This window comes from Peromyscus maniculatus, chromosome 14 (genome assembly GCF_049852395.1).
Source record: "Peromyscus maniculatus bairdii isolate BWxNUB_F1_BW_parent chromosome 14, HU_Pman_BW_mat_3.1, whole genome shotgun sequence".
NCBI classification, from domain to species: Eukaryota; Metazoa; Chordata; class Mammalia; order Rodentia; family Cricetidae; genus Peromyscus; species Peromyscus maniculatus.
The window spans coordinates 66,813,010-66,839,143 of NC_134865.1; positions in this window are offsets into that span (position 1 = coordinate 66,813,010).

Genomic DNA, 26,134 nt, shown 5'->3' on the forward strand with positions numbered 1-26,134 from the left:
ACTTGCACACGTTCATTAAACATGTGGAATAGTCAAAATTTGAATCCAAGGCAGCTGACAGAGAGTACGTTCTTAGCCACGACACTGGGTTTGTCTATTTCTCACCGATTAGTGAGTAAATAAGACTGCATCGATATTTAAATTGCAGAATGGAGGGGCACATTATTGCAATACCATTTTTAGAGACTGCTGTCAAATACACCCAGAGGTGCTGGGAAAGAAGAAAGAAGCCAAGTTCATGGATATGAATGTACTTCTTTCACTTTATTATTAATTCATATATCAAATATTTATTGAGCACTTTCTTTGTGCCAGTTTCCAAATGGTGTAATCATTTTCTATTGACGCTATTGCAAAATTAATGGCTTCAAACCATGAGAATTCCTTACCCTGTGGTTGCAGAGGTCAAAAGCCTAAGGTAGAGGTCTACACAAGGCTACAAGCCTCTGGAAGATTTAGGAAGAGTTCACTCCTTTGTCTTCTCCACCTCCTAGAAGTAGCTCCCATTCCCTGGCTTTTCATCTATGTCATCAAGTTCAGGGTGCATCACCTCAAGTGTGAGTCATATTAGCATATTTTAATCCTTCCAATTTCACTTCCTTCTAAGGATCTGCTCTATTACACAATAAAATTTGCAATAATGCTTTCGTCTCTTGGTTATTTTTATTTGTAACAGGATCCTGTGTAGCATCTCAGGCTGTCTGCACACTTACTAAGTAGCCCACTATATCCTTCAACCCTGATCCCTCCTCGTCAGCTTCTCAATTGTGATTACTGGCCATAGCCACCATACTTGACCCACTTCAAGATTATTGACTTAATGGCATTAGAAGTTTACTGCTTTTAATGCAACACATTTTTGCTGAGGACTCAACATATTCTGAGGATTCAAGTGCAGAAACTTATAGGGGTGTTGATCACACAAGAGGAATGGTTCAAAATAAAAAAAAATATATAGTGGAGATAACTTCTGTGCATTTGAGGAACTATTAAATAATGAAGCTGAAGGGGAAATCACTAGTTGATATTAAAATGAGTACTTTGGCGGCCCCAAAGCGATTGGTGTTAATTCGTTTGGAACTGTAGGAAGCTTTAATTAATAACATGAGAACAAATAAAGAGAACTGTATTCAGAAAATAGTACCCACCATGGCATGTGGACCTTCTGCAAGTCATTCTTTTCCCTTTATACCTGTTGTTTTTTTTTCAAATTTGTAAGTGACAAATGCTGTCCTATAAACAGGTTTTAAGCCTTAATAAAAATATCTTCATCATCGTTTTGACGTAGAATGTCCTAAAGCACACCTTGTGTGGCATTGTTCAGAGGTTGAGTCATGATAACATCCTTGCTTCCTGAAACTTATCAACCCACCTATCCATGGTTAAAACCCCAAACTAAAATTTCTCACATATCCATAGGTGCTGCCAGCATAACTTGTCAGAATAATGCAGAAAAATAAGTTTTAAAATCCCAATGGACTCCGTAAATATTTGTAGCTCCTTCAGTCTGAAATATACACTTCTAGACGACATGTACCTGTAAGCTTCTGAATAAATTTCACATAGTACTTTACTGTCTGCTTACTTCAGGCTTTCTTGAATTCAAATGCCACCATTTATCAATCCTCATTCCTACTCAGTAAGTGGTGTTTTTATACTGTGTGATGGTATATTTTAAAGCAAGTGCATCACAGGTACAGCTCCTTATACTCATAGCTTTCTTATTCAAGAGACACCATTCAAATCCTTGCAAACCATTCACAGAAATTCATGCCAAGCAGTCAATTCCAAGGTTTGTGCCAATCGAAGGAAATTTTGAATTAGCAGAGAGGAACGTGGGAGAGTATATCAGATGGCTGATGGCTAGAATTTTTTTTAAAGCATTGCAGATCAAATCTGGTCATGTGCAAATTGTAAATCAAACATTGTCATCCCTTAATCTTATTCATATTGTTTATTTGCAGGAAATGTTTTCTACATGCTGTTGTGGACCCATGTGATTCATCTACACTTAAAAATCTATGCATGATTATTTTAAAAAGAGAGGACTGATATTAAAAATATCTATTTAGCTTAAATACATCTGAAAACCATCAAGAGAGGATCCAGAAGGGAGGAAAAGAATCCTTCCAAATCCTAGTGCCATATTTTACAAGCTGAGATACAGAGAAACCTGAAGTAGAGGAGGCTGGTCCAAACATCAATGTTCCTGTGGCCATAAAAAAATTATTTTTTGTTTTTTCAGACAGGGTTTCTCCTGTAGCTTTGGATCCTGTCTTGGACTAGCTCTGTAGCCCAGGCTGGCCTCAAACTCACAGAGGTCTGCCTGCCTCTGCCTCTCGAGTACTGGGATTACAGGTGTGTGCCACCACCGGGCATAAAAATGTTTAAACTCCTTCTTTTGCAGGCAGGCTTACAAAAAAGGTGGTTCCGTTTTGTTACAACACTACTTTGGGGGACCCAGTTCTTTCCCCACTTTCCATCAACGTCCAGTCTCTGGAGACAGCAGTGTTCAGTGACTTAGTTTGAGTCCCAGGACTTTTACCATGCAAAGAAATCCATCATTTTTTTTTTTCTTAAAGAAAAAAACGATCTCTTGCTGATAGAAGATCAGACCAGGGAACTTGTTCTATTCTTTCTTCAGTTATTGCTTTTCTTACCTTGTATGGAAAGTAAATTAAGAAATCTGTGTTTAGACTGAATCCTTTTTGTCGTGTACTCATGTCTAACACTGTAATTCCATCCATTCCAAGTTCCAGGCCAAGTCTTGCAGGGGAGGCCTTTTGACTTTTCAGGCTAGAAGTCATTTCTAATTTAATCCTCCACATTTATGCGCCACTAAATCATGCACAGGAGCTCATTGATAAATTTACAGTGTTCAAATCCTGCATACTTTAACCACAATTTGGGTGGAGTATCATGAGGTTATTTCACTGCTACACTGTTTTGTAGTCTCTAGTTATAATGCATCCATTTAGATATATCAATTGATGCTCAATGCCTTTCAAGGCCCTAAAACAAATATTAATGCACCAAGAATTCTTGTTAGGCTAGGGAGTTAGAAATTTTCAAAATGTCAAAGAACCTTAGTTTTTCACCCTAAAGTGGTCTTTGTGAGACATGCGACTGGAGCTGCTTTTTTAAATGCAGTTTTTTAATTTTTTTAAAGAAATCTGGTGAAGTCATTAAAATATCTACAGATGCAAGGTATATGGACAAGCTGTATTTTTGTTTAAAATAAAACAAATTCTTGTCTTAGTTTATCTGTATTGCTGTGGGATGTTCTGTATGTTAAATGTATTCTCTGATTGGTTAATAAATAAAACACTTAAATGGTCAGTAGCCAGGCAAGAAGTGTAGGCAGGACAAGGAGAGAGGAGAATTCTGGCAAGTGGAAGGCTGAGGCTGAGAGACTCTGCCAGCTGCCGCCATGACAAACAAGATGCAAGGTACTGGTAAGTCACAAGCCACATGGCAACTTATAGACTAATAGAAATGGGTTAATTTAAGATATAATAACAGCTAGCAAGAAACCTGAGACATTAGGCCAAACAGTTTAAATAATATAAGTGTCTGTATGTTTATTTCATAAGTGGGCTGTCAGGATGCTGGGGCTTGGCAGGACCTGGAGAGAAAACTCCAGCTACACTGTTTAGATCTACTAATTTTAAAATACAGTATGGAAAACATACATGGAGATAAAAATGCAGCCTGTCTGGTGAAAGAAATGTTGGATCATCATACTGTCTGCCCTACCACTATGTATTAATAAAATCACTCAGCTGCCAGTTTTTCAATTCCTGAAGAAGAAGCCAATAATAAGAACACATACCTATATTACAGAGCTTTGGAGAATAACTTCTGTCAAAAAATTTGATTTCTGAAATTGTTTTGGACTTTAAAAGTTTATTAAACAGTAGCCTAGAGGTCTGAATATGAGTATATTTTTGAATCCTATATTTAAGGAGGGTGGTTTTATTTATTTAATTTTTGCAAATTTATATATACCCCCCCACACACACCACAGCAATATTATTAATAAAAGATTGGTGGATCAGAATCAAGCATTTCAAAGTATACCCTGTTTAAAATCAGTTATAAATCTTGTTGATTAATTTTATAAGTGTAATTATAAAAGCAAGTTTACTGAGGCATTTGCTTCATATGTGAAGATTTATGTTGTTCCATATAAGGTGGAAAATATGTGATGGAGCTGCTTCAAAGATCGTTCAGTGACCGTTCATACCTAACTGATGATGCCTTACTAGTCAGGTCCTGTGAAACCATTTCAATGTCATTGGTTTTCTAGTCTATCTAATCACAAACACAATTTTATTTTTTTTTGTGGAGAGATTGATAGATAAATTACAGCAGAAAATTATACTCACCAATGAAAAGGGAGTAATTGGCTATGTGTGCATTATTCAGAACTACTCAAACAGCAGGCTGGAGATGAAGCTTAGTTGGTAAAGTGCTCAGATAGCATGCATAAGGATTTGTGTTCAATCCCTAGCACCAGATAAAAACTGAACATGGTGGCACCAACCTTCAAGCCCGGAACAAGAGAATCAGAAATTCATAGTCAGCTTTGACTCCCTAGTGAGCTCAAGGCCAATCAGGTCTACATGAAACTGTTGAAGAAAACAAATGAACAAAGAACAAGAAGAAATAAAGTTGAGCCTTGGGTGTTCAACTCTACTTAACAAATCTTGGAGTATTGACTTCAGCTCAATAGAAGGACTTCCTTCCCTTTGATTTGAGAGTCAAAGTACAGAGCCAAGAGAATATATTCTGAATCCTTCACGATTTAGAATTGTTCAAGGTCTGTCACTACTTTCTCCTCAATTTTTCTCCCCTTGGAATAGGAACACTTGTTTCTTGCCTGTCACATTACTGCATTTTTGAAGAAGGTAACTTACCTGATTGCATAGGTTCTCAAGATGGAGGTGAACTGGGCTCAGGATAGACCCACCTAGAGTCTCCCTATAACTTTTGAGGTAGGTGACACTTACATGGGATGCTTCAACTTCAGACTTTGGCTTTTATACCTGAAAAAGTCAAGACTTTTGAGCTTACCACAGAATGTTGGCTGTGTGTAACAAGGCAACATGAATTTGGCTGAGGCAGAGTTTAGCATGATGAAATATATGGTGTCTTACTCTGCAAATTGACATGTTGAGATCTTAGTACTCAATGAGAATGAAAGGTGAATGAAAAAAAAGTGAACGAAAGTATAGTTCTCATAAATGAAACTAGGGACCTTGTAAAAGGAGGCCTCAGGGATGTCTCTCCCAATTTCTAGACTGTAAGACCACTGTAAGAATATGGCTGTCCATAAGAAAGCAAGCCACAGTATTTTGTATCTGGAATGTGCTCTTAAGTCCTACGTGTTAAAGACATGGCCTCTCATGAAGTCTTACTGATGAGTGTTAGAACCTTTAAGAGGTGGCACTTAGTGGAAGGCCCTCTAATCACTGCTGATAAGAGCTTGAAGTAGATTGTTTGACCTCCGTCCCTTGTCTTCCTATCTTTCGTACTTGACATCGAGTGAGTGGTCTCACTCCCTCATGCTCTTCTGCTAAGATACACTCTGTGACATGACAAAAACAATATGGCCAATTGACTATGGACTGAAACTTTAATGCAATCCAGAGACACAAATTACAATGACAGCTGGATCATGGTCTCTCCAGACATCAGGACTATGACAAGCCAGCCTATTTTGTTTATAAGCTACCCATCCCATTGGAATGTACTGTAACAGCCTGAAGGGTCTCAAAAAGCAAGACCCAAATGAGATATCCTCATGCACTGAAAAGGCAGTGCATCTGCTGCTGAACATGGAACATATTTTAGCTCTCAACTCTGCTCCATATCTCTCACCCTCCTCCTTTGTGAGCCATTCTGTCACTGCCTCTTCTTCACTCCTGTACTTATTGTAGTGATTAGGGACAATACCCATGCAATTCCTACCAGTGACAATGAGGAGTTGGCTTTCTTGTACTAACAGATACAACAATACAACTGCATCCTTCTTCACTATTCCAACAAAATTATGACATTCAGTTAAGATGCTGGATACTATTTGCAAAGACACAGATCTGGATGTACTTTGATTGCTAGTTCAAATAGTAAATTTGAGTGAGGGGTGTCATATGAATGCTCCATTTAGGACCCAGCACACAGAAGTCCTTTTATTTTCCACACTTCACCAGTTTGAGGCCTCTGTGTTAATATCAGTTACTGCAAGGTGAAACTTCACAGATAAGAATTGAAAAATAGTCTTTTATTAATTAAGAAATTTTTTATTCACTTTACATACCAATCACAGATCCCCCTCTTCCTTCCTCCAGCACCTCCAGCCTTCCCATCCCACCAAGAAATGTAGCTATAAATCACTAAGAATCATTTTAACATTGTGTCAATAAGCAGAATAAAAATATTGAGTTGTCCCCTAGGGCCTATGCCCTACCTAGGGATGGGTCCTTTACCGTCTAGTAGCTCTAGTTATGGATTCCATTTCATACATTAGGCTTCTTATTCAATAGAAAATGGTTGGTTATTCCAATAACATTTGTGCCAAGATTGCAGGAGTGAACATAGTTATCATGCCAGCTCTTGATGTTGCTTGCAGGGTTCACAGCTGGATGAGATTGAGAATTACTGTTCATTTTGAATTGTTGACCAATGGAGTCACATAGGCCTCAAAGTGTTAGAAGCTATTGCTACAACTTTTGGCTGCCCTTCAAAACTTGATAGTAAGAATTTGATGCTGAAGACACTATGTATTTGAGTCACAGGCCATGAAGAATTCAAGCAATTACTCATCTGGCCCTAGAAGCTAGTGTTCATGGTGTTAGAAGGTGCTTTGCAAACTATTGGAAAAGAAAGTATCCCTCAAGTATTATGTTCTTTATGAACCAAAATATTACATCTAGAGATTTCAGTTGACCTTGGCATTTACTAATATGTTCTGGGATATCCAGCACAAAAAAAATTAAAATGGAATAGTGCTTTAGATGTGAAACCATCTTTATTCTTAAAGTCTATTAATCCATTAGTAATAAAAACAGTATAAATTTATTTATTGATCACTGACTTTTAAATTATGAAACTCATTTAAAGTTATAAGTCTTTGTTGAGTTTTTTGACATACCAGGGTCTAATTATAACCTCATAAATCAGGTTGAACATGTCCACAGCAAACATTTAGCTTTAGAAAATACATAGGTAATGGTGGGGATTGAAACCACTGCCTGTTGAATGCAAAGGGCACACTCTACCATAATCTACACACCCACCTGAGATATAAGATTCATACAATTTTTCTGAAACTTTGTTTGGAACTCGGGAATTATGGGTTTCTATTTTTTCTGGATTAGTTTAGGTAAAGGTGATATAAAAATGTGTTTTCAAGCATTTTTAATTGCTAAAAATGTCTAACACTTGTGCATAATGAAACCAGTCACTGCATAAACTCTGATCATCACTACATACACTACATACAGTATAAGATTATTGCTTCTGACTACTCTTCAGGGTTCACATAGATATAACAAGATAGTTTTGATAAATTCAAATTATTATCGATGATTCATCACACAAAAGTTTCCACTAGAGATCTCCATTATGAATTGCCATTATACATACATCAAAATGACTCTCAAGCATGCTATTTACTTATTTAAAGAAGTACTTTACCATCAGTACTGCATATATGTGTGACCGTTTTCTACTATTTCTATTATGAAATAGTTCTGTGTGAATTAACTAATTTTGTCACAGTTTCTACATTAAATGAACATGTAATTCCTTTCAATAGAGAAGCTGAAAATAAAGTGTGAAGCCAAATTCAGACACGAAGAAGGTAAAAGCTAACAGGATGAGGTTCTACAGTAAATGTCAATCAGATATAAGCAAAGACACAGACAAAGCATAAAGACCAAAGTCTAAGTGGGAACCAGAAGCTAAGGCACAGTTTTGGAGCAGACTTATGATTAGATGTGAGACTAACTCTGTTCCTCATCAACCACAAGAAAATGGACATTGTTGATTTAAACTTTTGGCACTTCAGCTCCTTCATCTGAAAATAGTCATTGAAAACGACTATGATAATATCAAAAGCTACTGTCAGTGTGTTTGATGGGAGCATATAATATATACTTATGTAATATACACATACACAATAAGTGCATAGTGTGTGTGTGTGTGTGTGTGTGTGTGTGTGTGTGTGTGTGTGTCTCCACTGGCAGCAAAATTTCTCTCTTAGAGAGATCTATGTTTATTTTAAAGTCCCTTTTATACTGTGGTTGCAGTAGCTGATGAAATCCCCAGGGAATGTTCTGGAATCAGATGGCTAAACAAGAGAGAGGCTTTAAAAGACTTTTACAAGCACAGACACCAGGGTGAGGATCAAAGATAAGAAAGAGGAACAGAGGTTAGAGAAGAAGACAGGGTGGAACCACAAAGGAGGCTGGGCCCGGAAAAACAGCCAGCGCAGAGACATTCATGGTGACAATATAGATAAATGATTACTTAAAATACTGTGTAAAGTATGAAGTCTTCAGCTGTAACTCAGTGATTTTAAAACTCTGGTTATCATGTTATTGGAAAAATGACATTCAAATTGTGATTTATGAAACTGTTGTATTGGGGATATAAAACTATTAGAAAAATTCTCTATTTTCTTTATTTTATTTTAATTACTTTTCATTGCTGGGCATGCTAGGTAAGTATTCTATCACTGAGTTATATAACAAGCCCTACAGGGGTTTCAAATATCAATATAACTGTAAAAATACTATAGTCTTATATTAGGAAGTTAAAATTTAGTTATACATGAGAGTTGGCAAGATCCTTTAAGAATTCACTAGCTGGGGCTAGAAAAAATATGGCTCAGTGGTCAATTGCACTTGACGCTTTTCCAGAAGATCTTGGTTCATTTCCCAACACCCATATGGCAGTTCACAACTGTCAGTGATTCTAGTTCTCAAGTATATAATACCATTTTTTGATTGTTGTTTGTTTGTTTTTCCTCCATCGGGACTTCATACATGGAATACACAGAAAAACATACAGAAAAAAACATACATACACATGAAATAAAAGTAAATAAATCTTGTGTTTTGATTTTCAACGCAGGGTTTCTCTGTGTAGTCCTGGCTGTCCTGGCATTCTCTCTGTAGACAAAGTTGGCCTCAAATTCTGAGACACAGTTGCCTCTGCCTCCTGAACACTGGGATTAAAGGTAAATAAATTTTAAAAAATAATTTGGTAATTATTATCAAGAATATTCTATCTGTTTAACTCTAAGAAAAGTAAGGTGTACACAGTTTTGTCAGATTTTCAGTATCAGAGTGATCCACTGAGCATATCTGTTTAATGATTCAAAGAGTACAGAAAGAGGAGAGGGATGCAGTTGCAAGTGTTGCTAGGAAGTCATTTGTCTATATATTTTTTAAAAAATGACATTATCTTGCAGAAAATATGGCTTCCATTCGTTCTGAAAACTCAATCCTGCAAAACTGAGATTTGATACTTGGCATATACACATTTTCTAAAGGTGAATGACTCTCTAAGATCTAAGACCTCCAATGGTAACTCTGGAAGTAGAATTGAGCTCACTCTTTCTTTGTTCTTCACAGGCTTTTTGTATCTTCTTCTGTCTTTAGAAATACAAAACAGCATGTAGGAAATTGTGTCTAGTTCTAAAACATTACAAAGCCACAAAAATAGAATAATTCAAGTATTAGAGTGACAAAATGTCACAGAAATATAAAATAAAATCAGTATTTATGAGTCTAGGTGTAGTTTTCACAACACTAGCAAATCACATGTTAACATAATTAGTGAGATCATTCAGATCACAGACATAATTCAGACAAATAGTTATGCTTCTGCTGGTAACAGATTCTGATGAAGTCCTCTTGTATGATCTCAAATGCTAGAGAAACTGATTCTTTTGAGTCTTCTCTGGGCTTTTTTTTTTAAAATCACATTCCTAAAAAATAATTGATTTTTCCTACTGTAATAACAGAATCTTGCCTTTTTATGCATCACTCAGCTAGAAAAAAATGTATTTTATTCTATTAAGGAAATATTAAAAAGAATTTTAAATAGTTTTGCAGTTACTATTTTGTGAAAAAATTAAAAATAGGAATTCTATTTTCAAAGAAATTGACTTTTAAAAACATCATTATACTGAGGACAATTTGAAACAAAGTTATGATAAGAACGACATAGAATGCTATGTAAGTAACTTTCCTGTATGCAGTTTTCCATGCAAAATTTCCTTTACTTCAACCATTCTGTTGCTTGTCAAAAATTTATTTTGTTTTGTTTTTAATAAATTAACTTTTGTCAGAATATAACCGATAAACTCATTGTGTTTCCTCAATTCAAACATGAAACAATATCCATGTATTGCATTCCTGGGTATTTTAGATGCTAAAGTGCACAAAAGATATGAATAGAACTTAAAGGAAAGAGTTAGCAATCATCTTGATGAAGGTATGTGCAGTGAAATTTTTAATAACATTATAAAGTGGAGATATGTATCGTACCCTGCAGATGTGCAAAAAGGTACCTTCTAATTCTTACATTAAGGGACAAACTACTTCACAGTTGTCTAGTTCTGGTCTTTTAAATGTTTCTTCTTTTTTTAATGAGAAAGGATGAAGGGGATGTATTTCATTTGTCTGAGATGCTGTTGATCAAGTTAAAGAAATTGGCAACTTATAATTCAAAACACTAAACTAACAATCTCACATTCTTTCTCCTACAGACTCAGAGTCAGTTCATGTAGAAAAAGAATATAGTTTAAAGTTAATGAACTTGAGTTGAAGAAGAAAGCATTGTTTTGAAATGGAATAAACTAGATGCTGGATTTTGATGCATTTAACAATAAACCACATTCTTTTTAACTGTCTTGATATTCTTTATTAAAAAGTAGATTCTAGTGTGCTTAAATGAGGCTGATGTGAATGAATTTCTATGAAGGAGTTTGTTACTTTGGGTATATCGCCAATGAGACATACTTCAGATGATTATGCTTATTTTTCTTGCATTTAAAGAAAACATGAGTGTTTCGATTACTGGTTGGTTTCATGGTATTAATGGTGACAACTATTGAGATATGCTGCATTCCACGCATGAGTATTAATAACAAAAAACCATGGGTGTTCTGAGACCTTTGAGCGTAAGACACAGTTGAGATTGGTTTTTAATGAAAAGTATTGTAACATGCTGTGTGATTTCAAAGAATTGAAAATAGACTTAGGTTGTATAGCCTACTGGAAAAAAAGAATGAAAGAGAGACTTTTTAAAATATTGCCTTCATTAATTGTTATTACATTCACAAAAAGTTATGAAATTTAAGCTCTCAGGCCCACTGGAAGAAAAATTCAGAAGAGCCAAATTTCTGATTAGATTAGGGTTTTCATTCTTTTAGACAAAAGATATTACATACATTGAGATTTTCTTAACTACATGATTTTCTTTTTCTAACAATGTTTTGTATATAACTTAAAGTGTTACCTCCAATGCTGTTTTTAATCCTTGTGCTCAGTTATTCAAAAACTATATGCTGAACATTGCCTTTGGCACTGGGATTATAATGATGATCCAGGAGACATTCACTTATGAGAATATCAGATAATAATTGAATATATTTACAAATCTTGTTATTTAAAAATTACATGTGACTAACCAAAACATAAAGATAACTGTAGATAAATATTCTGAGAAATAAATTATCCATAAGTTGTCTTTTTATGTTTCCCTGTCTCCTGCTTATATTATATTTTGTTGTGTTGTTGACTTTTCATATCTTCGTTTTCCAAACTTAGAAGTGGAAAGATAGAATGTAGAATAACCACAAATATAATCACGTTATCCTGTAGTAGAATACAGTCCATTGGGTTTTCCATGATCTTCCATACCAAATTTAAAAGTCTTATTGCTGAGTACAATAGACTCTGGGTGTTGTATGGACATCTTCTTCCTAGATTTTTCCATGTTTCCATGGAAACTTTTCCATGTTTCTCACATTTGGTGTGTACATTTTTCTCAGGATCTCTGGTTCATAAGTTTGCACTACTCTCTTGTCACTTGGGCATGTATGTGACATTCTTAAGTATGACCTTCAGTTTCAAGATTGCCCCATACTCCATTTCTACCCTTTCTCAACCTGAGAATAACTTCTTATTCCTGACTCTCATCATCAGGGTTTAGATTGCAATCACAGCATGCATTTTCACAGAATTTTGAGCTCATCCTCTACTGTTCATGTTGAATTTGTTTCCCTTGGGACTTACTACTGAACTCCAAATAATGTACATAGGAGCCTTTGAACTGACTTTCAACTTCTCCAATGCTATACCAAAGGCCATGTGTGTGCATACCTAAAGTCTTGATCAAAGATCCATCTCCAACTCTCAGCAATGTACATAGCATTTCATTCAATAACTACTTGTAAACTGAAATTTTCAGAGATTTTTATGATAAAAGGTAACATTAGCTTCTTTTTGCTATATACTTTATCACAATGTAGAGAGAGCATCCATATACTTACTGAATGCATGGGTACCTGTAGGGATTATGGTTAAATTTCATTGTAAGTTCTCTTTTAATATGAATATTATTTACTCTAATTTGTGGAGATAGGAAGCACAGGTTGCCTTTATTCATTTGTCTTCCTGATCCTCTTACATCTCATGTGAAGACTGAAGACTGTGCCAAAAGGAAGCGTAACCTTAGTACATGCTCGCTAATGACATTTGTTTGAACAGTGTTCTAAAAGTTTTGGTGTTTGTTATCTTCAGGGTAACAGTATAAGGTAGGAAGCCCTTTTTATGGACCTAGAAATTAGGGCCTGGTTGAATTAAATGACATAGATGGGATTCTTTCTCACATCCTCTGGACAGAGTACAGACTCTGTTTCATTACGTTAACAGAAGGCTTACCAGTACAATAGTCACATTAAAAAACAGGAAATTAGGGCTAGGAAGAAAGGTCATTGGTTCAAGCATTGCTCTGCAAGTATGAGAAATAGCATTTCCATCCTCAGAACCCTATGTAAAAACCCAGAGAGTATGGGGAGCAGGGCATTGACGGCTGCTAGACAAAGGAAATTCAGTTTTCCTTAGGGAGGAGGGCTAGAGATGCTCTAGTAAATAGTTCTACAGCCATGAACATGTAAGTAGTACTAAATGAATGAAATGTGTGTGTATGTGTGTGTGTGTGTGTGTGCGTGTGTGTGTGTGTGTGTGTGTGTGTGTGTGTGTGTGTGTGTGTGTTTGTGTAAAGAGCACATGAGTTTGGGGAGGAAAAGGAGATAGGGGTATAGGTCCCTGTTGTGAGACACAGTTCCTGGGGCGATGTCAACAAATACCTGATCACCCTCAATAAGTAACTGTCAACACACCAAACTACAGATACCACCAAAGTCTAATTTAGTGGGTAAAACAAGTATTTTATTGGGACTATTTTTATTGGGATAAAAAATTTATTTATTTTCCTACAAAGAATATGGGTGAGGGGCTATTTACAGATAAGAGAGACCCAAGATAGCTGTATCACTTAAGCCCATTAAAGCATAGGTGGCAGCTCCCAGAAGCTGTGAATCTAGAGTACATTTAACAGTCAACAAGCAGCTAAACAAAGTGGATAAGTCTCCTCTCAAGGTGGTTTAGTTCACATGGGCCTCTTACAGGCAATTCTATTGGGTTTTGGTTCTTCTAGGCAATTTGGCTTATCTGCCTATTTCAGGTGGCTGGCTTTGTCTAAAGGTCTGAGCAATCTTTACTGTTTCTATACTCATGGGAAAGGAAGAGCCCAGTGAATCTCATTAGTTTCAGGGACTTCCTAAAGCTGTTTCTATTGTTTATTTCCAGCCTTAATGAGCTTTCCTTAAGGATAAAATGGTTCAGTTACAGAGGAAACCGTTACACAACAGCAGAGAGAAATTGGAGAGGAAGGAATGGGAATTGATTAAGAAAAAATTGATTTTATATATATATATATACATGAAATTCACAAACAATCAAATACACTATAAATCCATATTTAATTTTCTATTTAATTTTCTTCATAATGAAAGGTCACTTGAAATTAGACAAATTAAGATATAGGTAGATCCTTCAACCATGACTAACTACATGCTTAAGTTGACTATTGAGACATATTCCTCAAAATAATTTAAAAATTCATTTCAAATTACTACTGTTCATTGACAATGTACCTTACTGTTCAGATACTTGAATAGAAATATATAAATTAGTTTTTGTGCCTACAAACACGTTATCCATTCTGCACCCTCATGGATTATAGAGTAATTTAGATCTTCAAATCATTTTCTTAAAAAACTACATTTTAGAAGGCCATAGCTGCAACATAGAAAAAGAAATGGGAAATGAATGAGAAAAATGGGAAATGCATGAGAAAAAGAAATGGGAAATGTTCCAGAAATGTTTGATTGTTCTGGCTGCACTTAAAAAATTTATGATTCACAGAAGCTGGTCAGTTTTCTACATAAACAGGAATTTGGAAGACATGGATTTCAATCCTCATTGATGACTTTGTGGGGTTTAAGATTTCAGTTGAGAAAGTAACTGCAGATATGGTACTTAGATGCTGAAGATATAATTAAATTATTTTAATCTCTTCATAAATACTTAATAACAGAATTGCTTCTTATGGATAAACAAAGAAAATGGTTTCTTTACAAAGCATTTCATCCCAGTAAGAGGCTGTGGTTATTGCTGAAATGACAGCAAAGGTTTTAAAACATTGTCCTAAATTAGTTGATGATTCAATAACAGTGTTTGAGAGGGCTGACTCCCGTTTGCGAAATTTTTAACTCTGGATAAAATGCTATCAATAAACATGAAATGCTTCAGAGAAATAGTTCATGATAGTAAAAGTCATTCAATGTATAAAAGTTGCTTCAATATTTTAAAATTTCACTGTAACAGGCCTGCCTCAATTCTAGCAATGACCACCCTGGTCAGTCAATAGTCACAAATTTTGAGCAACACCCTCCATTGGCTAAAGTTTTTCATCTCGATAAAGGCTCACTCGAAGGCTCAGGTTATCCTCAACATTTTTTAGTAAAAGTATTTTGAATGAAGTTCTGGGAATATATTTCAGGAAAAACTTTATTGCACATCAATAGATTGTGATGCATTGTAGATCTAATTTTCATACATATAGGGAAACCAATACTTTCATTAGAGTTACTTACAATAAAATTTATTGTCATATTTATATTGTCTAGCTATGAACCTCTCATATTTGTTAGGTATGCCTATATTATACACACATACATGCATTTATGCACATATGCTTTTATGTATATCTGTACCTGTACCTATAGAAAAACATGCATCGAGATATTCAATATTTATCAAAAATACATTTAACATATATATATATATATATATATCACATCTCATTATAGTTAAATATGTTTGTCTACATGCTAAATATGGATTCTGTTCTACTTTGACTCAGAAGAACAATCACAACTTTGGAGTGTAGCAACCCTGTATGTGAATTCCAATTATAGAAGCCATAAAACATCTGACAAACTAATTAATTTCTGACCTATCCCCTTTATTTCTAAAGTAATAATATGGTGTGTACTTTGTCACCTTATTACATGAATCATATGAGATGACACATGGAAATTGCTAGCTACGCACAGATCCAACAGACGCTAGCCACTGTTATTCTGTTGAAGATGCAGTTAGCTACTTTTGTAACTTTTGGAAGATGTTTTGTACCAAAGCACAATGATATAAAAATGAACATTAAATAATTAATAGAACATGATTTATTGAGTTTAATTTGTATGATAGTTTATAAGATGAAAAAAAGCAATAAACCAACTACAATGGGGTTTTTGGACAAAGCTAGCTGGGATATTTATTGAAAGGTATAACGTAAAATACAAATGGAAACATAAGAGGAGGAGGTAACAGTTAAGCAAGGATATTGTGGGGGAAGGGAGGCAAGTGCAAGTTGAAGAGTGAAAAATGAGCTGGTCTGTAAAATTGCTTTTGACCAATAGTCACATCTGGACAAAATATAACCAGGAAGTACAAGAACCTAATGTCTAGGAAGCAATGCCAACTTTGATGTACTTATAGCCAAAGTGGAATATTTGTCTTCTTCCTCCTCTCATGATCAATCATCCTTTGTTCAGATATAGAAATGAAGGGAAGGCATTCACTTATCTAGTTTCCTACTATACAAAGATCAGAAGTAGAATTTTCAGGCAGGATAAAGTTTTATTGTTAGTGCTCCATATTTTGAGAGCAAAGCAAAATGACAGCTAATGATCTGAGAGAAAGGCAAAGAAGAAAGCCATGAACATCAACTGTTAGCACGAGCTGTGGTGACTTAAGAGCAATTATACATCCATACCCCTTTCCTCTTCATGCATGAGCATATTGTAAACAACCTCATAACTGCTCTTTGAAATGATGGTTTGAGTCATCAAAAACAAAGTTAAATTATGTTCACTACCACTTTCAATGACATTGTAGTATAAAATGCACTGTGGATGACACCTTTAAAATAATTACTATTTTCTAAAAAGATGGGGTAGAATAGTTGCATAATTGTTGCTTATTTTTTCTGATCTAAATTAACTTATTTATCACAGACACATGATAATACATACCTAGTGAAGTTATTGTCGGTGTTAAGCAGAAATCATAAGTATGCATAATACACTGTCATACACATAGAGTTTGGCTGTTAATATCTGTTTTAATACTATTTGTGTTAGTTATTTTGAAAATTAACTTTTAACGTATATACCATGTTGAAATTGAAATTAGCAGGTGCCTTTTTGTTAAAAACAAAGACAAAACAAAACAACATCAACAACAACATCAAAACACCACAGCATTCTGACAGGTGTAAGATGGAATTTCAGAGTCATTTTGACTTGCATTTTCCTGGTGGCTAAAGATATTGGACATTTCTTTAAGTGTTTCTCAACCATTAGAGATTCCACTGTTGAAAATTCTCTGTTTAGATCTGTACTCCATTTTTTAAATTGAAATGTTTGGTCTGTTGATGTCTACTTTCCTGAGTTCTTTATATATTTTGGATACTAGCCCTCTATTGAATGAAAACCTTCTCCCATTCTATAGGCTGACACTTTGCCCTATTTCTGGTGTCCTTTGCCTTACAGAAGCTTTTTAGCTTCATGAATTCCCATTTATTAATTGTCAATCTTAATGCCTACACTGTCTATCAGTGTTCTGTTTAGGAAATTTTCTCCTGTGCTGATGCATTCAAGGCTATTCTCCACTTTCTCTTCTATCAGGTTCAGTGTGTAATTTTTTGTTGAATCAGAATGGCTAAGACCAATAACACAAATAACACCTCATGCTGGCAAGGGAGTAGAACAAGGGTAACACTCCACTGATTTTATGGTGGGAGTATAAACTTGCACAACCAATTTGAAAATCAATATGGCAGATTCTCAGAAAATTGGGAACTGATCTACCTCAAAATCCAGCTCTACTACTCCTGGGCATACACTCAAAAGATGCCCCATCCTATCACAAGGACACTTGCTCAAGTGTGTCCATAGCAGCTTTATTCCTAATAGCTAAAAACTAGAAACAAACTATATGTCCACCATCTGAAGAACAGATAAAGAAAATGTGGTACATTTACCCAGTGGATTATTACTCAGCTGTTAAAGAAAACTAACATCGTGAAATTTTCAGTCACATGGATGGAACCAGAAAATATCATCCTGACTGAGGTAACATGGACCCCATAAGACAAATACAATATATATGCACTTATAAATGGATATTAGCTGTTAACTAAAGCATAACCACACTACAATTCATGGACACAGAAAAGTTAGATGGAAAGGAGAGGTCAAGGGTAGGGGGACGTATGGATCTCCCTGGGAAGGGGAAATAAAATATATTTTGTAGGTGGACTGGGGGCAGGTGGGAATGGGAAAAGGAGGGATAAAATAGGGGAGAGAGGGACAGAGGGAGAGAGTACTGTTAGACACAAATGGAATAGGTGATTATGTAGGAGGTGATAAGGAAACATACTGCAGTGGAAAATTCCTGGGCTCTATGAGGGTGACCCTAGTGAGGACTTCTAGTAACGGGGGATATGGAGCCTGAACTGGCCATTTTTTGTAGCCAGGCTACAAAACCTACCACCCACAGCCTGCCCTGCCTACAAGGTGCAATGGTAGCTCAGAGCTAGTTCAAGTAGCCAACCAATGATTGGTCTAAGTTGAAACCCACTCATGGAGAGGGAGCATATGCCCAGCACAGCCTAGATTACCAGAATCTGGAAGCTGGATGGCTTAGGGACATAGAGTAGAACCAAACAGGATTGACAAAAAAAAGGCTCAGTGAAATGATCCCTAATAATATTCTGCCACACTCAAAAGATAGGTGCCTAGAATAGCACAATCATCATCAGGGAGGCGTCCTACAGCAGCGTATGGAAGCAGATACAGAGACCCACATCCAAACATTAAGCATAGCTCTTGGAACCTCAGAGAAGAAGGGGAGTAAGGATTGTAGGAGTCAGAGGGATAAAGGATACCAGGAGAACATGCCCGATAGATTCAACCAAGCAGGGCTCAAAGAACCTGAAACAGCAACCAGGGAGCCTGCATGGGTCTGCCCTTGGCCATCTGAGTACATGCTGTAGTTGTTTAGCTTATGGTTTTTTGTCTAATGCAAATAGGGGTATCTGACTCTTTTGCCTAACTCATTTTTCTTCCTACTGTACTACATCATCCAGCCTTCATATGCAATTTTATGCCTAGTCTTATTGAATCTTGCTATGTCATGTTTAGTTGATATCACTGGGAGTCTGCTCTGTTCTGAAGGGAAACAGAGAAGGAGTAGATCTGGGGGAGAGAGGAGGTGAGGGCATCCTTGGGGGAGGAGAGGGAGGCTTGGGTCAGGATATATTGTGTCAGAGGAAAAAACAAAACAAAATAACAACAACAAAAACAGAGCATTAAGTTGAGCGAGACCATGGTGTGATTTAGCCTATTAGAGTATAGGTTACAATCCTGTTATAGGGGTTCCTTCAAAACAAGGACACATGCACAAAAGCTCCATTTATTTATTTTTCTTGAATGCACTGTGTATTTTGGCTTTATCATACAACTATGGGAAATACCTGGTTGTTGCTTCATCAAGCCTATGTGGAATTCTCAGCTCGCAAAGGAAACAAATAATGGTCATGAGGCCGCACAGTATTGTCTCATTCTGAAGGATTTGAATGACACGTTTAAGAAATGAATGTATTTTTTTTTTTTTAGCAAAGATTGGCTTACAAAAGCATTTGGCTGAAGGTTTTCTAAGGAAGCAGGTATTTTATTTTAGATCCAGAGAAAGCTAATATGTACAACTCAGCTCATGGAAAGTATTTACTCTTTCACAACAAGAATATTTTCTCTTTCATTATTTCATTTTGATTGCACTCCAAGGCAGTGCTGCTGGATACTTTACCTGTTACCCCATCAACATTTTTCTGAAATATCTAGTCATACAATACCAATACAAAGAATTGAAGAGTATTTGATTGAATTGTTGAACATATCAGTGACTTGGTTTCCTCTTCCCATTCTGGTGAAGATGAGGCAAAGGGACTTGTTACTGCTAGATAGAGGACATTTATGCTTCTTCCCACATCATTGCAAATCTTCAAGCTTAAGCAATCAATAAGCTCAGCTACTGGTCCTTTCTGAAGTCCAAAATTTTAGAATGAAAAAAGGCTCAGTCACAGGTCTTGATCAGCCCATCTTCTTTCTCAACAACTCATATCCTCCACAGCTGAACACACACACACACACACACACACACACACACACACACACACACACACACACACACACTAATGCACTGTGTACGGTTTGGGGATGTATTCATACCAAGTCTCTATTCATAAGCCTCTTTTCTCATCTGAAGTACATATGAAAAAACTAAGTATCCTCATCTCTTGCAAATCTGTATTTGGTCAAAGAATCCTAAAAGACATGAAGCAAATGATGGGGGAAAACATGCATTCCTCTAAAGATATATCCACAGGGGGTTTTGTGTATCATCCAGAGACATAGATCTGCAAAGACCTGAAATTCCTATGAAAAATATATAAACACAAAAGGAGGCAAGGTGTGGTGGCACACACCTTTAATCCCAGCACCCAAGAAATGTAGGCAGGCAGATCTCTGTGAGTTCAAGGAAAGCATGGTCTACATGTGAAGTTCCAGGACAACAGTCAGAGCTATAGAGTGAGACTGTTTCTCAAAACAAAGTAAGTAGAAAAAGAAAAGAAGAAACAAAAGACAACAAAGTTCAAACACAAAACAACAACTATGATACATTGTTCAAAACCAATGTATTACATGTATCTTCTTCACTAAGAGTAGAACAGAACTTGTATATTCCTGACTCATATAACAATCCCAACATCTATTTTTCTCTAACGGTTTGTTTTTCTCTCATTCATTTGACACTCTAGTTAAAATGTGAACTCCAGGGGAAAACAATCTTAACACTCTGTCTACAACATCCAGTTGAGTACCCAGCTGGTTTGCTGAAGTGGCTTTTAGTGTAGCAAGCCAATCATCCAGAAGAAATCTACAAATCCCAAGATAATAATGTGCTAAGTGACCTGCAGAGCCTAAGACCTGTTGGGAAAATGATTTAACAAAGGGATAAAGGGACCCAGACATACCATTTTAGGAAATGTGGTTGTATTCATTCAGTAATTATGTGTTGTACATAAAATATTATACCGGTATGAAAGAAGAATTTCTTGCGCTGTCTTGTCAGTGGTTGACACATTCATCTTCTTATAGTGTGAGCACCTGAAGGGAACACGTGATTCATCTTAAACAAACATTCTTGGAATCACTTATATTAAATAGTACACTTACATTCCAAAAGAATAATTAGAATGGAAGTTTGTATAAAAACAATAAATATATAAATAAAGCCAAACATCTAAACAAATATAAAACCTTGGAAGTGAACCAGTATAGTTTTCAACTAATCTTTGGAGTCATATTTTAAAAAAATAGGTTGTAGGGAGACTTTAAAATGATTGACATCAAAATACTTGATATGTAATAGAACATATGTTTATATCATTAAAATAAGCAATACTTAAAAAGAAAAGAAATCTCATATATTTTATTTGGACTGGATTATACTAAGCCAAGACATCTACAGAGACAATTGAACCAAGCTTGTGGGAACTCACAAACTTTAGCCTGACAGCTGTAGAACCTGCATGGGACCAGAATATGCCCTCTCCATATGGGAGACAGTGGTGTAGCTTGGTCTATTTGAGGGGCCCCCAGCAGTGGGATCAGGATCTATATCCTTGGTGCATGAACTGTCTTTCTGGAGCTTTACCTATGGTGGGAAGCCTTGCTCAGCCTGGATGCAAGTGAGGGGATGGGCTTGGTCCTGCCTCAACTGAATGTACCAGGTTCTGCTGACTCCTCATAGGAGCCCTTGCCCTTTTGAAGGAGGGGATGGCAGGCAGGTGAGTGGGAGAAGGCTTGGGGGGAGCAGGATGAGAGATGACAGGGGATCTGTATTTGGTATGTAAAATGAATAAAATATTTTAAAGAATAGTAATAAATAACTTTGAGATCAGATCTAGCACAAAGAATCAATATAGGCTTGAAAATCTAGAATGTGTCAAGTACATATTCTCTCTGGTTATAGCTCCTTCTCCAGTTATAGCTACTTCTTAGTACCCTTATACAGGAAAGATTCTAAACAGTTTTCTATTCAAGAAGAAGGAGAAGGAGGAGGAAGAAAAGAAGAGGGGGAAGAGGAAGTGGACAAAGAGGAAAAAGAATAGAATTTTGTTTACTTCCTCTCTTTATGTATCAGGATGAAGCAGGAAGACTAAAGTTTGGTCAAGCCATGATCAGCTACATAGTGAATCCCTGTGTCAGAAAAAGAAAAAGAGGTAAATACAAAAATCTTCAAGTAACACCACACCATATCTCAGCCTACTTCCAGTGACAACAACACACTTACTTTTCCTTAATGTCTACAACTCCTTCTTCTCAATACTGAGACATAAGCAAATCCTTTTTTTTAAGTGGGAAAATCCATGCTATTCCTTTGACCCTCAACATTTGACCTTTTCTTCCTCTACCACACTTCCCATTCCTACCTTCACAAGTTGGTTCAAAGTCATGCTAAAAGAACAGGATCTAGGGCTAAGGGGTCCTAACTCTGATTGTACCCTTGACTATGTGATTGGCTTTGAGCATGCTGCTTAATTTTTCTGAGCTTCACTTTCTCACTTGTGACTCAGTAAAGGTGGCTTTCTGTTTTGTGGGGATGTAGTAGATATTATTCACAGTAGTACACATAGAGGGCCAGGTCTCAGTAAATATTATTTAAATTATTATTTGTAGTCAAACTTCTGTAATTACCTGTGAGAACTTGTTTTAACCATCTCCTTACATCAGGTTGTTTCAATCAACTAATAATATATTAATAGATATATGCTTCAGATTTTGATACATAAAACATAAAGCCAGATGTTCAGAAAATAGTTACTGCTTAGTACCTATGGTTAACATTTCAAGGACCACAGGTACATTTGGTCATTAGACAGAGTTTGCATTACTTCAGTTGTATAGTGTTGCATAATAAACTATCTCAAAGTACAAGGGCATCAGACCAGATACACTCAGTTACTCAAGATGATGAAAGTTGACACTCTTGGATTGCTTTCATTAAGAACTTTAATTGGTGTCCAAAATAGTCATGCTCATACATCTGGTGTTGGGGTTAGCCATCATCAGGTCCCATCCTCAAGAAGACTAATGCATTTGCTACACATGACAGGACTCTAGTTGCAATAGAGTAACAACAGGAACTACAAAATTTCCCCGGGTGGAGGCTCAGAAGCTACATCATGCTAATATTAATCAAAACAAATCATAAGGCCAGAGCAGAACCAAGCAGAGCAAGAAGTGTTTCTGCATGGAGACATGACAGGGAGAATTACAAAGGAATGTGCCTATAAGGATGGAAAGTATTATGGCACCACTACTAAGGGTTAGTGACAGTCCCATCTAGGAGAATAATATTTTAAAAAACAAAAAAAGAATATAATTACCGAGGAAAACAACTATGGAAGTAATTTAGTCCTTAAAATAACTAAATGCTTGATACAGTGAAGCAAATTCATTATTTTAGCCATTTAGACAATGTGTAGGCATGTGCTTAATAGTTACTACAATTTTAGATTAGAATGCTATAGTTTTTTCAGAAATTTGTAATGACTAGAATATGGTTTTAGTTTATATTTATATTGAAAACAAAACACTTTTTTCATGAATATTTTTTGTCATCTGTTTCCTTTATTTATAATTATAGAAAACACTAATTTTCATTTAGAGGTTGGAAAAAATAGCTTTCTTATAATAACAGGTTTTCTTCTCATTCTAAGACCCTCTGATAGCTAAAGACACATGTGGAATACAATGTGTTAGGTAATATGCTGTCTTACGTCTGTGTGTTCTTTCTACATATATTTTTAGTATATTAGGACATATAAATAATTGTTCCACGAGGAAGAGCCAGCCTCAGCCTATTCAACCCCAAACCAGCAAGTGTTGCTTGGATATACATCTTGTACCCACCTCTATATACCTCACATCTGTCTCACATGGCTACGTAGGGAAAGAGTATTAAAGTAACTAGATGTCCTCTGCTCTTAGATGCATACTTTCTATATATTATGTGGAATAAATGAACCCCTGCTCTATATGCCATTGTAGGACTGATTGCATCAGAACTATTTTTAATGTTGGAAACAGATGTGAGGCAGGCACATGCCGTAGCAAATAACTCCATATCTAGAAGATGTTGGATAAGTAATTCTTGCACAAATAAAGGACTGCTGTATATGTCATATTGGTAATAAAATTAAATTTTCATAAAGCCTTGTTGTGATTCATTTTCCTTCTCTCTATAAAATATTTCAAATTAGTTTCCTGTGTGATACCTTCTACAGTAATAAAAGTAAACAAGGTAAAATACATTAAGCGGCTAAAGTTCATCTGCATGGAGATGTTTTCATAAATACCTTGTGATTAAACATAATGTAAGCACACCATCTAATGATATTTTGGTGTACAAATATATCCAAGGATATTATTTAAATTGGTGATAGGAGCAGCAAAGTGCTCATGATGCCAATTTTCTAATCACTGTTGAATCTAAGAATGCACCTGTGAAAATAGCAGTTTTCTGTAAGGCAGTTTCTGTGTTTAACATAAAATAGCAGCAGTTTGATCTTTGATAGAAGATGAAATTGGATTTTCATCCAAGGAAACAACAAATAGTAGCATGTTCATTTTCAGCAGATTCTTCTAGTTGACCTCTTTCCTACATTATTTCAGGAGTAGGATAATAGAACACTTTATTAACCTGGCTTTTTTCTCATATGAAAATAAAGCACATTTTCTTGTGTACAGCCATACCCCATATTCTATCATGTAGGTAAAAGCTTGATAACTTGGCAAGGTAAGTGGAGAGAGAACATACAAAATCAATCAACTCCAGTTAATTCTCAATTGCACAGTCAACCACATCATTAAATTCAGACCTGTTGGACCACTCTACAAACACTTTCCTTTTATTTCAATCTGTATGGATTCTCCTGTATTTGTGGTCTTTTCCATCTCACTATCCATCTCTACTTAAACATTAATACACAATTCACTATAATTTGTTGTACCCTTGTTACCATTCATACCTTAGAAATACCTCGATTTTGATTCAATCTCCCTTCATTCCTGGTATTTCCTTCCTGGTATAAATTTGTAGACATATATACTTATAGGTAGGTATGTAGTAGGTATGTAGATAGATAGATAAAGGATAAAAATACATAAATATATGATAAATAGAAAAATAGATTGAGGAGAAATTAGCATACATAGATATAGATGCATATGGAAGAGTAGATGTATGAATATGATCAGATGTAGATATAAAATTTTCATATATGCAAACATAAAGCCATACTTAAAATGATTTCTCTATTTATGAACTTCAGTATTTGCTGGACAGGACATTCTCTTGTGACAATGCCTTCCACTTTCTCTCACATTCTCCTCAGTACCTATTCTTGCCCAACAAACCTATGATGAAGCTTGCTATGACATCGTAAGCCTGTAAACATGGCTGCCGAATCACAGACATGTGTAACCTATCTGTTCCAGATCTCCAGAAAGTTTTTGCTTTAGCTCCATTTGGTTGTCATAGTGGGCATTTGAGGATGAGGATGATAATGTTCCTGTCCAATGCCACTCCCTTCACTTTGGGGCTAGATTTACAAGCTTTTGAGATGTTTCGGGTAATGCCCTTCATTGATTATTTCCCCTGTTTCCAAATTTCTTTTTTCATATGAAGGTCTCCTTTAGATTATGAATAGCATAAGTCTTCATTTTAATACACACACACAGCCTCGATAAATAGAACATACCAAATAAAACATATAAAAGAAAATAAAACGTAGTAAAATATGGATACAAAGTTTTGTGGACTTCACCATTCAGCAGTGAATAGCCATTTCCAGTCAATCAAACTTTTCTTGTGCATATAAAAAAATTAGATTAATTAGATTCTAATTGTCAACTTCCATCTTTTTTTTTTTTTTTTGGTTTTTCGAGACAGGGTTTCTCTGTGTAGCTTTGCACCTTTCCTGGAACTCGCTTTGGAGACCAGGCTGACCTTGAACTCACAGAGATTCGCCTGGCTCTGCCTCCCGAGTGCTGGGAATAAAGGCGTGTGCCACCACCGCCCAGCTACTTCTATCTTTTCTAGTCCTTATCTTCTCTAAATTGTCTGCTACCTAAATATCATGAGGAACACTGATCCATTATTAAATCCCCTCCCATTTTCTTTACTGTCATGCTGTGATCAACCTAGTTTGTATGTGTCCTGATCTGTTCTCTTTCTTTGTGCTTATATTATATATAGAAGATGTTGCCAAACCCACTTGCTCCATTCTTTGAAATCTCTTTTGAGTTGATGATTTGTTGTTAGCCCTCAGCTTTATTTCTTTCCTAATAGTA